This window comes from Benincasa hispida, chromosome 3, assembly GCF_027475165.1.
Source record: "Benincasa hispida cultivar pf3 chromosome 3, pf3_genome.v1.1, whole genome shotgun sequence".
In the NCBI taxonomy this organism is placed as follows: domain Eukaryota; kingdom Viridiplantae; phylum Streptophyta; class Magnoliopsida; order Cucurbitales; family Cucurbitaceae; genus Benincasa; species Benincasa hispida.
The window spans coordinates 48,507,139-48,522,758 of record NC_143480.1 but is presented as its reverse complement, the minus strand read 5'-3'; the positions used below and the strand labels follow the sequence as shown (position 1 = coordinate 48,522,758).

The following is a 15,620-nucleotide window of genomic DNA, read 5'->3' as shown; positions in this document are numbered from 1 at the left end:
TAGACATTTAAAATCCATAACAAAGAACAGTTGCATGCTCACTTAGGTTAACCGCTTGTTTTAATAGTTAAAATAGGTCGTTAAACTTGTAAAACTATAGTTACAAACTCAACCGGTATATAATCATGTCGAAGGTTGGGGGTATTTAAGTTGACGGTCTACGGAACACCTCCTACCTAGGGATTATAGCCGAATAATTGAGCGTTGGTAACCGATTTTATGAGCATTCGTGAACGATGTAAGATAATAAAATGGTTTATCACCTAGACATTGTAAGTTAAATCCAATTATAAGAGTTATATTTGGATAAACTACTTAGACTTAGGTTGTATGAAATTAGTCGTCTTGCCTAAGTAAAATATACCCAAACATTTAGAACACTTTAGTGGGAGAATAAAAGTTTATTAGCTGTCACGTCCTCAAGAGTTCACACCGTGAGATCCATGCTCGGAAGACAAACAAAATTAATCATCTGGGTGGGGATATATGATACTAACATGTTTTTATTTTTATTTTTAATTTTGATTAAAAATTCAAACATTTAAAAAAAAAAGATTAAAATTATTAGAAAGAAATGGTAAGAAAACAAATGTTGTTTCACTAACTTATGATTGCATTTTAATTTTCATTGTCAATTAATTTTAAGATAGAGCTAATATTATTTAATATTGTATCGACGTTCATAAAACGTAAATAAAGATGAGTCTAAAATAATGGAATTGAACTAAGAAATATTGAACCTAAAGACACGGCACTTTTGTTTTTTTCAATGTATTCCCAGAAATTCTTATCATTATTATTGTCTTTGTCATAAGTAAATATAAATCTGTATTAATATCATTTATCCCCACCCAGATGATTAAAAAATTATTAATAAATAAAAAATCGTGAGCGGCAGGATTCGAACCTGCGCGGGCAGAGCCCACATGATTTCTAGTCATGCCCGATAACCACTCCGGCACGCCCACACTGTTGGGAAGGAAAAAGCAATTTAACTTATGATTAAGTTTAAATTTACCAAAAAGAAATGTAAAAAAGTGGAGATGCAGGGTATCGATCCCCGTACCTCTCGCATGCTAAGCGAGCGCTCTACCATCTGAGCTACATCCCCATTTTGTTTATAAAATTAAATAAACAATATATTAATAAAATAGAAACAAAACAGAAACAAAAAAGATCAAGAAAAACAAAAGAAAATAGAAAGATACTGCAATTGTCATAAAGATAGTTGTTATCTACAATCCGCTATTTATAGAGTTGTTATAAAGATAGTGGTCACAGGAACCAACACGAATAGAGAATAATATATGTATATATTTATTTTTAGTAAAAACACAAAAGAGTAGTATTTTTTAGTACAATATTTGAACCTCCAACCTTTAAGAATGAAGATATGTCACTTATCATTGAGCTAAACTCATTATGATAAAGAGCTATGATATTAGTTTGAAATGAATTAATGAAAGGAACAGTTGCAAATATAGCAATCAAACTATTAATAGATATAACATAATGTAAAAAAAAATGACAAATATGATAAAATTTAGATAAGTATATCAATGATAGATCATATTGTTGGTAGGAGTTTATCAGTGATAAATCATCTTGCTGGTAAAAGTCTATCAATGGGTAGAATAATGACCAAGTGTATAAAATCATTTAAAAAAATTGCAAATATAGCAAAGTCTATCAGCGATTATTAGCGATAGACTTTTATCGCTGATAGACTTTGCTATATTTGTAATTTTTTTAAATGATGTTATACACTTTGTTATTATTCCTAAAAATGTTGTGCATTGCAATTATCCTTAATAAAAAGTATAAATACTACTTCTTTCACCCATTTTTTGTTCTTTACTTTTCATATGTGTCTTCAAAAACCAATCCTAGTTTTGAAAATTTTAAAAATAATTTTTAAAAATTTGTTTTCGTTTTAAAAAATTGGATAAGAAATCAAATGTAGTTAGAAGAGATGAAAACCATGGTTAAAAAATTAATAAAAAAATAAAGACCTACATGATTTTAGAAAATTAATAGTTATCGAACCAAGGCCTATTTTGTTCCATCTAAACAATAGCTACTTTATTCTCTAAATTATGGTTCATAACATGCTAAAAAACATTGTTTTCATATGAAAAATTCAAACATGATCAGATAAATCTAGATTTTAGAAAAAGAAAAACTAATGTCCTATTTGGTAATCTCTATTTTTGGTTTATAGTTTTTGAAAATTAAGTTTATTTTCACCACTTTTTTTATGATGATTTGCATATTTCTTAAATATCATGGTTGAATTCTTAGCCAAATTTCAAAAACAAAAATAAGTTTTTAAAAACTACTTTATTTAGTTTTCAAATTGGCTTAGTTTTTTAAACTATCGATAAAAAGTAGATAACAAAAAAAAAAAATTAGTGGTGAAAATAATGTCTATAGATTTAATTTTAAAAAATAAAATAAATTAAATGATTATCGAACGAGTCATAAATAATTTCATTCAATTTAAACTAACTTTTCATTATGTTTTGTAGGTGTTCTTTTCTAGTGCTTTCTTTAGTATTGGAACTTTCATACACATTTATTCTCAATTAAGACATAGCAATATGTTAGACACCTTAGAAAATTTCCATATGCATATAAGAACTTCTACCGAAAAGAGAACCTCTACCTGTCAAGAAAATCTAAAGCCCAATCCTTCCAAGTATACTAAATTATCATATCAATTCAATTGGAATATATTAAATCCTCAAGTCAATTAAATTGTTTCAATCTTAAGGGAACGATATTAGAACTCGAAAAATGAGTAAGGTAGCAGTTCAACTCTAATCCATGGAAAGAGTTTAAAGAGATTTTTATTCAAAATCCCAACACTACAACAAAATCAGGTTTTCATGATTCTAAAAATTGTCATTAGCACATTTCTTGACTTTTTCTTTGTCTTTGAATCAATCATCAAGGAAAATGTATAGATGACTCATGAAAAATCTGTTATTATTGGTTGTTTCATGACATTTCACTTCAATTAACAATAAACATTTATTGACATTTATTATCTATCATGGTAACATTATCTATGACAATTTTCCATTGTCAATAAAAAGACCCAAAAGTTTACTTTTCTGTCAATTAAACCTTTTTCTTGACATTGAAAATTTGTCATAAAAACATTAATATGACATGTTTAAGTGTTAATAATGCTTGAATTGTGACATTTAGTTATAGTTATTGAAGTCTGGTTGATGATAGTATTCAAATGTCATATTAATATATCTCATGACATTTGTGAAATGTCAAAAACTGTTTATAATGATGGATAACTATTTGCTTTATACCTGTCATTACACCTATGTTTCATCCAATTCGGACACAAAATATGTATACAATCATAATTATGAACTTTTATATATACCAATAAGGTTACTTAACTATACAAGAAAACTAGTAACCAAACTTTGATTAAGTTATTTACAAAGAAACAAAATCAAGTGTTGCTAAAAACAGTGTTAGCACTATCCAAAAGAAAAAAACACACATTAATATATAAGTAATTGTTTGAAAGTTTCATCACTTCAATAGATTTGCACACGACGGTCTAGTAAAAAAAACAATATGCTTAAAGGAACCCTATTAAAGGTCCTTGATCAGAAGTAAGGATCAGACCCAAATCCCAAAAATTTACAGAATAAAAGTTTTATAGAAACAACATAGAAACCGTATGCATTTAATTGAAGAAATTTTATAGCATGCTCAAAAAAAAATGAAAATGGGTTAAAGACACTTACTTTTGAAGAACAATTCTTTAATTGATTCTCTCAAACAAACGAACACCACCATGAAATTCACTCCTTCCCATCTTCAAGGTAAATAGATGAATGTTCCCTTAACTAGTGTCTCCGGGACTTAAATAAAGAGTCCTACCTTCTCATTGGCTTGAGAGAGATTTTTGTTTATTAATTGGACCATAAATAGGTTATTCATTAAATGAGCACGGGTACTTAAGGAGTCAGAGGTATCCCAAAGGTAGAACGGCAATTTGACCCAGTTGGAGTTATGAACACTCATGAAGGACTAACTTGTCGTTATTAATCTATATTCATGGACATAGAAATATATCTGTAGTGAAAAGAGTGCAATTGTAGGTCTTTAGAGGAATGTACTCACAATTAACGAATATTGATTAACTTGGTTAATGAGTTTAACCAATTAATCTCGTATCGTTGGAGCTTCTGACCTACAAGTCCACCAAGTCCACTTGTCAGCTCACTAAAGGATATTAAAAAGTAATGATTTGAATTGTACAAATTTGAGGAAATTGTATATTAATATGATTAATATGTAATTGATTATGGATGTGATCTATAATTCAAATTAAGTTGGAAAGAAACATTTGAATGAGATTCAAATAATTAATTCAAGTCAATTAGATTCACAAAGAATTAATTAATAAATAGAGAGATGTTGCACATAAACATACGATCTTTATGAAAATTAAATATATATATATATATATATATATATATATATATATATATACGCTAAATTACATTTAATGTATAAATAGTTATTTAATTAATGTGCTAATTAATTAAATAAGTATTATTTAATCAATTGTGTACAATGGAAAATTGGAAAAAGACTTGAGGGGTTGATCCTTCTCTATATAAAATCTTCTTTATGGCCCTTTTAGGGAAAGCATTCATGTGCAATTTTCCCTAAGCCACAAAAAGAAATCATCCCTACTCTCCCAAAGGTTCTTCCTCCTCACCCTCTTCCTACGAAGCACAGATACAGATACGGCTACACAATACGGATACAATCGGATACGACGATTCGCCAATTTCTAAAAAACTAAGATATGGATGCGTCATTTTTTATATATTTTTTTTAATATATATATTTCTAAAAAACGAGGATACTGATACGTTAAAAATATATTTTTTTTTAAAAAAAACAAGATATAGATAAATTTATCATACAAGTTAATTAGCAAAAAAATAGAACGCAAACACTGAAATACAATACAAAAAAGCAACATCTAAGATATTGAAGTACAATAGTTAATAAAATGTAATAGAAAAGTGACTCTTATTGCAAAGAAGAAGAAGAAGAAGAATACTAGAGAGAGATGTATGAAGATAAACGAAAAACTTATTGTTGAAGATATCTAAATGGTTTATATTTTGGTGGACTTTGTGGGGACTCAAATGTGAAGATGGAGATTAGATGATTCTAGTATAGGGTTTGATCCGTTATTTTTTTTTTCTTTTAGTTTTGGACTCATCGAGTAGTGAGCTTTTTAAATAGGTTGCCTAATTTTAGATTAGGAAAGATTAGATAAGTTACTTGTCTTTTTTTCTTTAAAAAAAATACGCATAGAAATAGATACGTCAAATCGCGTGTCAGATACGTATCTGGAAAGTATCTGAAAGTATAAATACGTCAAATCGTATGTCAGATACGTATCTGAGAAGTATCGGTATCTGATACGTGTCTGATACTGATTCTTTGCCTCACAGGAAGTATATGTGCTTCATAGCCCTCTTCCAATAGTTTGATACCACCTATCCTTCTATTAGAATCCTTGAGAATAACAAGATTATTTTCGTGGTCCTATTCAAGATTTTTCGAAGAGATGTTCGTGTTCAAGATCGTTGGAGGAGTCATTCGTTGGAATATCGAGAGGATCATTCTAGGAGCTTAGGAATCTACAAAGGTGAGAATGGCTCTTTTCTCTCTCTAAAGCATGCTATTTCACATGTTTATTCTACACATATTCTGTTTTAGTACATTGATTTTGTTTATGTAAAAATTGATTTTTGGGATGCAAGACGTTCACATGCTTTCGCTCGGGATTCAAATCTCATGCGTTAGAAGTAAGGACTTAGTTTTGGATGAGTTACCTTAGAGTTGGAAGCATAATTGGAACTGTAGGAGCCTTGAATGCATGCTTGGACAAGAATAGGCTCATTAGGACACATACTAGGGCAAGATAGACCTTCTTGGGTGCATAAATGAATCATTTTGGGATGCCTAGAGTTAGGTTAACGCATAGAGGAAGAAGTGGTTAAGTGTTGGACAACCATCCGTTGAACTATGCACAACTAAGTGAGAAAACTAGGATTAGACGCATAGTACTGAGGTAGTGAACACATGAAAGGTCCAGGTTGGGAATTTGGCTAAACATAGGACAACATAGGATATAATAGATGGGTGAAACCCAAGGACTTGAGGGTTGGACGCATAGGAGGTGGAGTGGGCGCATAGAGGGCTATGTGAATTCCATTTTAAGCACATGAAGAGCAATATTAAAGCATGAGCCAACTATTTAGGAAGAAGTTACACTAAAAAACCCTAGAAAATACATGGTGAACGTATACTTTGAGGACCAAACCTGCTCAGACACATGATCCAATGTGTTAGGCATTTGGAAAAGTTACTTTGGGAGGTATAAACATCAAAAGAATGTTCTTGATACACAAACCAAGGGAGGTATGCGTTGTGCATCATCATCAACACATAGTTGGGAAGTTTTTGGACATCTTTAGGGAACTATGCATTGGAGATGAGTTCCTTAAGGAGTAAGGTCATGTTGATAACAAAGTAAGGCACGTGGCAACATGACATGAATTTGACTAAGTGTCAAAGCTTAAGGTGGATGCCTAAGGTGCAATGTGGAGCATGAAAAGTTTTGGATTGACATCTTAGAGGATAACATGCGTTGGTCTATGCATAGTGTAGACACATAAGCCTTGTATACAAGTAAGAGGTATCAAGGAACCTTGCGTTAGACCGTGCATAATGTTAATACTTTGAATTTTTCATGCAAAATGAGGTGTCATGCGTTGAGGGCTTAGAGTTAATGATAAGGATGAGCTGAGTTTGTATATAAATATCCTCAATGACACCTTTCATCACAAAACTCATTGTTCTCTCAAAAAGATACAAAAGGGGAATGGTTGGAGGGAATTAAGGGTTCGAAGGGAAGGCCATGCATTGGAGTAGCCTACCATGCGTCTAACTTGATGACCGAGCATTGAAAAGTAGAAATCAAGCGTCTAACTTGGCTGTGGAGGGCAACTAGACGTTCAACTGGTGCTAAGGAAGGCTACCTTACATCCACAACTATCTTAGGTTGTTCAAAGGCTTAGTTTCACATTCGTTGGAGTGGGTAAACTAATTTTAGGGCCATGAAGGTATTCTCAGGCTATTTCTAACCCTAAACATGAGGTTCTAAGTTAAAATTGGGCTAGTGTAGGCCTGGGATTCCAAAAGAAACCAAGAAGCCAGAAGGTTAGGAAGAAGGGAAAAACCAGTAAACTGTGAGTGGGATTTTCTTTAGTTGTTGCTATGAATTTTCGTGCATGTATACATGTAATTTGTGTGATGATAAAGAATACACTGCATGGTATGGTCAGAGGGTCAGAGGGCCTAGTTCCTGAGCCTGTGGTAGAATCTCACAGGATGGTCAAGGGTCGTAAGACCTAGCTCCTAAGCTTGTGAAAAGAACCTCATGTGGGATGGTCAGAGGACTAAAGGGTCTAGTTTCCGAGCCTACATGGGGAAGAGCTATGTACATATAGGAAGATAAGGCTAACTGTCTACCGTGTGTGCAAGGATAACAGGAAACATATATGTCAAAGCCTGAGATTTGAGTAGTAACCTCGTGATGTTGATATGCTATTATTGAGCCCTTGCTCTTAAGGGTTGAAAGAGACCCTATAAATTTGTTTACTACTCACTGGGCTTCTAGCTTATTCTTTTCTCTTATGTTTTCTTTCGCAGGTAGCAGAAGAGTCTGGGTTGCTGTGAGAAGAGGTTTGTCACAAGTTAAATGTCTTATTTAGTAATTGGGAATGGATTGGGCAAATGATGTGTAAAACCTATTCAACTATATGAACTTTAATTTATGTTGTATGAAAACTTGAAATTAATTTTATCTTTAGGTAAGTTTGAGTTAAAGCTAAATCAGTAGAGATAGGTAGTAGATATCATAAAAGGGTGGTATCTATTGTCCTCACGCTTGCTTCCGAGAGAAAGAAGTAAGCTCGGAAGGGGTGTAACATGTTGAATCTTAATATTGGGAAGGTTAAGATATAAACATATCTCACAAAATATAGGACTAAGAGCCTAGACATAAGACGTCATATGACCTTAAACATAAGGCACACCCAAAAAGGTTAAATTCTTCCTCTGGTCCCTTGCCTATGTGAGCTTAAATACTCATGAAAAGCTTCAGAGAGAACTCAAAACTTCTTCCCTCTACCCCTCTATCTACTACCTTTGTTTGAAAGATGAGGAATCCCTTGATCACACATTCCTTCATTATAAGTATGCCAATAAGGGTGGTCTTTTTTGTCTGAAACATTTGGATCAGTTTAGTACCTTACTGACAAAGTAGATGACTGGATGCTTGAAGGGATTGATAATTTTGCCTATGATGGCAAAGGTAAAATCCTATGGAGATATGCTACTCATACACTCTATGGTGCATTTGGAAGGAAAGAAACAACATAATTTTTTAAGATGAGTATGTCTCTTTTAATTCTTTTTGGGTGGTTGTGCAATATTTAACCTCTTGGTGGTGTACAAATTACACAAAATTCTTTTGTAATTATAAACTTTCCATGATTTTTAACAACTAGAAAGCTATCATTCAATAGTCTGTTTTGGGAGTATGGAGGGGATATTATCTCAACCCTTGCCCTTATGTTGTTCTCTTTTGTTTTTTAATCAAATGTACACGTCTATTTCCTATTAAAAAAAAAAGAAAAAAAAGAAAAAAACATAAGGCACACCTTAAAGACTAGGAGAATGTTTGAAACTATCTAAGATTTAGTTAGTCATAGAAATATTAGACTAATTATTTAGGTCGCTAAAGATACTTGATATCAAGGCTGAATAGAGTTGGTCTCGGTTCATAGCAAAAAGGTCAATGTGATTCCAATGCGGTCCCATAGCTTAAGGAAATTTATCTAAGGGTTGAAATTTGACTTAAACTCCGTAATCTATTTTTGCTTATTTTTCTTCTTTGCAATCAACTAAATCCATATATTTTCACTGGTTACTAGTTGGTTTATAATCAGTAGTGAATCCAAAAATTTTATTGACGGACGGTTTTATAATTCAATAAAAATAATTTATAAGTGTTCTAACAATTCATAAACTTACTAACTTTCATACATCACAATTATCCTCTAAGAGATTTCATATTTTGAAATTGATATATAATAACTTCATTATCTCTCGTATTAAATAAAAATTTCTCAATATATATTACAAGATAATCATTTATCTATCGGTCTCCCATTCGATTATGCAATTGAGTCTTTATAATACTCATAGCACAAAATATCTTCTAAAAGAATTAATAAAATAAATATAAAATAAAGAATCTAAAACAAAAAATAAGAATGATTTGTTGTAAATGGTTGATGTGTTGTCAAGTTCCTTGGAGGGATTTTTATTGATTAAAGTTCTCACGAGTACAAAAGCATATGAAAAAGGAAACATAAAGAAGATATATGAAAGGTATTTACATACACTTTCAATTAGTTAAAATCTGCAACTAATTTATTTCCCTTTTTCAATTTATTGATCTTGAACTTCTTTAATTTGTTGAGGTAAAATTTAAGGTCCAGCTAACATGATTTAAACTAAGACCACATTTATTCATTCATAATGAAAAATTGTGTATTGGAATTATTTTTATCACTTTTACTTAGATAATTTGTAAATGTAATTTGATTACGATTAAAATTATTTAGTTTACCGTAGTAGGAAATTAATAATGTAATACTACTAAACTATCCACTAAGTTTAAACAAAAACAAGAATCTCTTATGAAAACCATATGAACTCCATCTCTATCAACAACAGATCTCCATCTCCCTTCCAGCTGCCTAAACTCCCACTCTCAAATCCACCTTCCTCGCCCTTAACCATTGCACCATTCATGTATTTTTATAAAGCGTGTACTGATTGCCCCATTCCATTTTTGTGCACATCACATACAATGGCTTGACATTATTCATTCCAATTTATGGACCGTTTGGATTGAGGCTTTCTCAATGTCCAGAAATTAAAGATGTTTAGAAATAAAATTACTGAAAATCAAAGATGACTATATTTGGTTGTACATGAGAAAACAATGTTTGGAAATAGTATGTGTGGGAATAGTATGTGAGAATTAAAAAGAAAATTGAGATTGTCCCTATCAAGCATTTGTTGAGATGCCTTGAATCTGTTTGTTGGCGCTTCGAACAACCAAATACGATCGCTTAAATTATCTACATGATTGCTTACAAATATCACACGATCAAACCCACACTTCTCCATGGGTATGGAATTCCTTTATTTGTGTGGATAAAAGATACCTAGGAATTGTCTTTTCTAAGGTAAATAAACAAATTCAACCAACCAAGCATGGGCTTTGTAAACTCATTCTCATTCCCACCCTCTTTTCCCTCTAACCAAACGGTCCTTATAGTCAAAATCCCGAGTAATGAGGAGAAATTTATAGCGAATTTATGAACTGATAACAAATTCCAACGATAGAAATTGAAAAACAAACAAAATTCCCAATTATGACTAAAATCTTGGGTAAGGAGGAGGAAGTGGATTTCTAGAAACAGAGAATCAAAATTCAAAAAATTAAGGATTATGAGCAATTGAAATCAAGTCAGTCTATAACAGAAATCCCAATTTCAATCGCAATCAAAGCCCTCGCCGATATAAAAGAAACTATACCTCGTAGAATAACCAAAAACAAAATAAACATTCTTGGAAGAGTGAAACAATAGCCGAAAATGGAGCACATGAAGCGTTAGATGACACGTCCTTAGAAGAATCTGCCATGGCTGTCATTCCATTAGTTATAGGTTCATTTTGTCCCTCAATCAATTTTTACAATAAGGTTTGAAATTGCATTTGCCTTCGAGGAAAAACAAAAATAAAAACAAAACAAAACCGTGAGCGGCAGGATTCGAACCTGCGCGGGCAAAGCCCACATGATTTCTAGTCATGCCCGATAACCACTCCGGCACGCCCACGCTATTGGGAAGGGAAAAGCAATTTAAATTATGATTAAGTTTAAATTCGCCAAAAAGAAATGTAAAAAAGTGGAGATGCGGGGTATCGATCCCCGTACCTCTCGCATGCTAAGCGAGCGCTCTACCATCTGAGCTACATCCCCTTTTGAATAGTAATTTGAATGGTACACTTTATACTAAATCAAATCTAAATTTTTTTAGATAATAAAAGAACATTATCATGAAAGCAAAAAAACAACGCTTGTCCTTCAAACAGATCAATCCATAGGGTCCATTTAGATTGACCGAAACAAATTTCAAAAAGATTTCTTTTTATTTAAACACTTTTAATGGAAATAGATGAAAATATACCTGCTATTTTGAATGGTTGTCAACTCCAATTTCTTCCAAAATGATTTATATTTTAAATTATTACAAGTAAGATCATCCACAACAATATTTTGAGATTTTTCAATGTCACAAAACTCCTCAAATTCATCGTTGCTACTAAATTGATTCAAGAGATTTCACCTCAATCCCTCCCTTTTATGTTCTTCCTCCAATTAGGTTGCATTACAGTACAAGTTTCAAAAATATTAATAGATTTTAGGCTTTTATCGTATTAATTTATATTAAGATATCAAACCATCACAAAACTTATTAAGATATCAAATCACGAAACTTGTTCGGACAAATTTCAAAAATATTAATAGATTTAGGTTATTTCATTCTTTTAATATTTATATATATATATATATATATATATATATAATTTGATAAGATAGTTCGAAATTATGCAATACTAAAAAAACAAGGTCAACCGATGAGAGATGTCCATTTTGCTCAAGTATCGGTAGTACTAAATTTATATCCATCATTTAAAGCTTTTAGATTTAGTGATTAGGGTAGCATCAAAGTAGGATGGTTGTGTCTTATGTGTTCAAACTTTTGTAATGTTATTTCATCCCCTGATTAATATTCATTTTCACTTGAGTTGAACTTCAATTTGATGAAACTCTTCAAAGAAAGTCTAATGTCAAAAATCTTAATATTGAGCTGAACTTGAAAATCTATCAAATTGTTGTTGTGTGATAGAGAACTCGATACTAGGGTGTCCCTTGAATGTAGATGCTGACTCTTCTCTATTTGTTCACCAGGAGTAGCACCAAATACTAACTTGTCCATAGATCATTCAAATCAAACATTGCATTATCTAATCTAATACTAACAGAGTCAATATTAGTTGTTAGCAATTTGAATATTTTTTATTATTGAAGTAATAAAAGGAACTAAGAATCGCGAATACCAGATATGAATATATATGACACAATACGACAATGGACATTGCGATATGTCAATTTTCAAAAATGAACCTGTTGAAGACAATACCCATACATATTTAATATTTTTAATATAAATTGAATATGTGCATGCAAGGGAGTCTCTATCTACTTTTAGAATTTAGGTTGTGTCTACCTAAAAATTAAAAAAAAAAAAAAAAACCTAAGAAAAGCAGTGAAGTTAGTTAATATGATTTGAGTTGTTATGATTCAATTAGTAACATTACAAATAATGGAGCTTTGATAAAAACCATCACACGGGAAAAATTGCCAAACTTGGTGTGGAAGATGTTTTATATAAATTTTAGAAGAATTTAAATGAGTAGGCACGATTTAGGTTTCGTTTGGAAAAATGTCAAAATCAAAAAATAATAAGATTTTTAACAAATTATGTGCAGATTACGTATGAGATATTTTTCAAATTCCTATTTTGTCCCTAATAGGGTCGCTGATTTTGTAGTTCATGATATTATAAAGACACTTAATTGTAATTAATAAGTTATCATATTTCAAAATTCAATAAAAATAAAAAAAAAAACTAAATAAATAAAATCCTAGATGTAAAACTATGAGTTATTAGATTTCTTCTTGATTTTTTCCCAAATATCTCTTTGGTATATGTCTTTCAAGACCCAGTTCTCTTGTTTCGAATCATTTTATCTATTTATTAATGTAATAGGTAGTTTTGATTAATTAAATTAATATAAACTTTATATTAATTTAATTAATGCTTTAGAAGTTCAATCCCAGTCCATAGTTGCTCTTTAAATTATGCATATGATGTATGGTTTAATTATGTTATATATGTCATAATGTATGTCATATAGTAAAATTCCACCATAGTTTTAATATTGCATCATATACAATATAAACCATAGTTCTTTCTCTCTATTTTATGGCATTTAACATAAATCATATTTATATTAAATTTAACAACTATGAATGTGATTCATAGAAAATATATTTGAATCACATTCAAATATTTAATCCTCCAATGAAACTATAATATATCAAATACATTATGTGAATTATATCATATATAATTGAATCAATTTATTTATATCATATATAATTAAATTCCCTCTTATTAATTTAAACAATTCAAATTAATCCAAAAACTGATTCTCAACTAAATCCTTTTGAGCTACCAGGGGATCTTATAGACTTGTAGCTTGAAGCTCCAACGACATGTGAATAATTAATTAAACTCTTTAATTACATTATTCACCATCCGTTAACTATTGGGCACTCTACTAAAGATCGACAGCTGCACTCTTCGCACTACAGATATATTTCTATGCCCATTAGATATAGCCAATCAATAGTACGATGACCCTTCACATATTGCTAGTAAGTACAGTTGGGCCAAATTACCGTTTTGCCCCTGTAGCTACACCTAACTCCTTAAGTACCATTGATCCCTCTAATGAACAATAGATCATAGTCCTACTATGACTAAATCCCTCTCGGGCCAAGAGAGGGCATGGTGCCACATTGTTCAAGACCCGGAATCAGCCTTTAAAGGAGCAATTTATCTACTTATCCCTACTTTGGGAAATGAGTGAATTTCATCTTGTGTAGCTGAGTTCCCAGCTCCCCAATCAAACGAATCCCCAAAATGGTAGGCTTGTTGAGTTGACGATCTGGCCACTCACACCCACACAAATCAAATGACCGGCCTCATATGCAGGAGTTCACAACTCACACAAGATTAAGGTCATGTTACCTATAGTCATCCTAGTGAAATGAAAGTCTCTATATTATATAATGAGACTAAGCATTCTGTGGTCCAGTCTTATACAAACTCCTTTATATAGAATACCCCCCCTCGCATGTCTAATACATGAATTATCAGGATCAGATCATTTGTAGCACTTTACAATATTTGTAACACCTACAAAGCGGGCCATACTCGTAATGTCACAAGGATAAGGTACCTATCTCTATCCATCTACTACAAACCATTTAGGTTATCACTTAAACATGATCCACCTTTATGTCTCCACATACATGTTTAAGTTACAACGATAACCTTGGATGTTAGTATATTGGTTTGTGGTTAATGGAACTAAAATATCACATATTTTATAGACAAAGTGAATAAAATATCAAATATTATTAATCGCATACAAGTTTGTTCATACAAGATTTACAAACTATAGAACCCTACTAGATTTAGGGCATCAACCCCAACAGTTCTCTTAAGTGCTGGATTCAGGTCTTGAACAAGAGGCCCCACCCTCTCATTCGCCCGAGAGGGATTCCGTTTAGTGATTGGATCACAAACCAATTGTTCATTAGAGGATCAGTGGAACTTAAGAACCAATATGTAATTTCGGGGATAAACTAATATTTGACCCAGCCGTTATTACGAACAATCGGTAAAGGGTCGACTTACTAATTATGGTTAAATCAAGTGGATGCAAATATATCTGCAATGAGGAGAGTGCAACTATCAAGCTATAGTGGTGTGACTCGGTAGTTAACGAATATTGATTAATTCGATCTAAAGAGTTTAGTCAATTAATCTCAAGTTGTTGGAGCTCTGTAGGTTCATAAGGTCCCTCTACTAGCTCGTAAAATATGAACACCTTGAATCAGTAAATTGAGTGAATTTAAAATGATTTTAATTTGAAGTGTTCAAATTGAATTTCAATTTGAATTATTCAAATTGCAATGAGGGTTATAATTATATTCGATCCAATTAACGTTTAATTTATCAAAACTAAATGAAATTAGAGAGTTTATAATATTTAAATATTGATTTAAATATTAATTACATGAATAGGATTCATGTATGAATTAGGTGTTTGATTAATTTAATATTTGATATTAAATTATTATTTAATTAATTAAAATCAAATTAATTTTCAATTTTCAAATTCAATTTTAAAAATTGAATTTGGTATTTGTTTAATTTTGAATTAAAATAATAGAACTTGAAAATTAATATAATGTTAGTGGAAAAATCCAGAAAATTTGATGGTTTGGTGGATTCTTTCTAAATCCAACATCTAGGCCACCAACTTATTTCAATTGAAGTGTCAATTGTTGCCAAAATTAGTGTTTGCTAGTGAATATCTCATAAAAACTCTCTAATTTCATAAATGGAAGGGAATTGAATAATAGATTTTGAGAGGAATCTGGAGAAATTCATCATCTTCTCAAACCCTCACTAATTCTTATCAAATTCAATTCAATCTTGAATTCCACTACTCAAATTCAAGGCTGAGAATAGTAAAGAAGATCTCTTGGT

At 31.4% G+C, this 15,620-nt stretch overlaps 4 non-coding genes across 4 annotated transcripts; all 4 read right to left on the bottom strand.

Annotated features, from left to right (window-relative positions):
• Positions 1-886: 886 nt before the first annotated feature.
• TRNAS-AGA (transfer RNA serine (anticodon AGA)) lies at positions 887-968 on the bottom strand. The gene has a single exon. It is a non-coding gene; the product is annotated as a tRNA-Ser (tRNA).
• A 70-nt stretch (positions 969-1,038) lies between these two features.
• TRNAA-AGC (transfer RNA alanine (anticodon AGC)) lies at positions 1,039-1,111 on the bottom strand. The gene has a single exon. It is a non-coding gene; the product is annotated as a tRNA-Ala (tRNA).
• Positions 1,112-10,963: 9,852 nt separating this feature from the next.
• On the bottom strand, positions 10,964-11,045 carry TRNAS-AGA (transfer RNA serine (anticodon AGA)). Its single transcript has one exon. It is a non-coding gene; the product is annotated as a tRNA-Ser (tRNA).
• A 70-nt stretch (positions 11,046-11,115) lies between these two features.
• TRNAA-AGC (transfer RNA alanine (anticodon AGC)) lies at positions 11,116-11,188 on the bottom strand. Its single transcript has one exon. It is a non-coding gene; the product is annotated as a tRNA-Ala (tRNA).
• Positions 11,189-15,620: the final 4,432 nt, after the last annotated feature.